This window comes from Mytilus trossulus, chromosome 9 (assembly GCF_036588685.1).
Source record: "Mytilus trossulus isolate FHL-02 chromosome 9, PNRI_Mtr1.1.1.hap1, whole genome shotgun sequence".
NCBI lineage: Eukaryota > Metazoa > Mollusca > Bivalvia > Mytilida > Mytilidae > Mytilus > Mytilus trossulus.
In genome coordinates, this window is record NC_086381.1 from 47214961 (window position 1) to 47216637 (window position 1677).

Consider the following 1677-nt stretch of genomic DNA (forward strand, 5'->3'; position numbering starts at 1 on the left):
TGGATCAAAACTTAATTCATACCAAAATCGCCGATTAGAACCATGAATCATTGTATTCTGCACACATATTTATTTTCACTGTTATCAATGCGTGATTGTAAATTATAGACCCACCTACAAGTTTTAGGGTTTTAAATTATTAATGCAAGTATCCATATAGGAGATACGGTAAAATCATTTTCAAATTTCTAAATATAGAAATATTTAAAATTTAAACATATATATTTATTATAATGAAAATGCATTTAATTTGAAGACCATATTCTGGATCTATTTAATGCAGTATAATTATTAGTCCAAGCCATATCCTATACGTGTTTTCATACTTTCGAATTTCGTGTACCCTATAGGCTTTAGACATACTTGGCATATCTTTGTTTGGTTTTTTTATTTTTTTTTTAATAAGAACTGAATGTACAACGTGTTAAATTAAAAAAAAGCAATTTAATAAGTAATCCTCTTATTATATAAGTTTTATTAACTTTCGAATTACATGAATCACTATATACACATCGAACGTCCAATTTTGGGGTTATTGCACCTAAATGCAATTGTTAGCACATTTTAAAGTTTTTGTGTATTATCTTGAAAATTGTAAGGGATAGAGTGAAATTTTAACACTTAAATGAATAATCAGTTCCCTAGATTTTAATTTAACTTTGACTCCTGTCGCTGATACCTTAGAACCTTTTTACATTCACTGCAGATGCGATAGTTGATAGAGAGAATATTCTTCGCAAAAATTGTTAGAAAAATAAGATCTACAGTGCAAATAAACTGGGAACAGTATATCAAATAGGAAATGAGTTTGATGGAGTTTTTTGGGGAGATAAATCAATAAAATTCCTATCTTCATGAGATATTTATAGTCTATGAAAAAACCCCAACGTAGTCGAAATCGTAAATTGACCGCAAATATCAGTTGTTGGTCCTGAAAAAAGGCGATATTAACAATTTTGCATTCTTTATCAGAAACTATGATATGCAAAGAGAAATTAAAATTTTATCAAATATAGTATAATATAAGCACAGTAAGATCTACGAATACGGACACTTAATTTTGGAGCCTTGTTCTCTTACTTATTATCTACAAAGAATTATGTTTTTGTTTTTGTTTTTTTGTAATGCATTATTCAAGTTATTTTATTTCTTCGGGTTTTGTACTTCTATTTAAATTTTAAGATATTTTTGTTCTCACTTTATTTAAGTATCATATCATTCTCCGCTCGTATTTTGTATTTTGTATTATGTATTATGTATTATATGATCTTTCATGCACACCTTATATTTATATATACTATATATCTCTTGTGAAATTCTTATATTGGTGTAAAATTGTGTATATGTATCCTATAAGCTGTATTGCTTTCGGAATAAAGTATTATTATCATTTGAGTTTACATACACAAATGTCCCTCGTATATGTATAACTCTCTAGTCTTTTCCTTAAATTTTAGTCTGTTTTGATGCCGGAGGATATTTGTTTGTTTTCTTTTTGACTGTCCGTTTGTTTTTGTTTATAGTAGTTATCTTGTTTTTTCGTCGTTTTTTTAGTCTTACTAATAATAATAAGTTTCTTTAAAATAAATTTTAACATATATATTGTAAATTTTAATAACAAAAGTACAAAAATTCAATCCACACGAATAAATCCATTATAAAAGTAAACATTTTGGC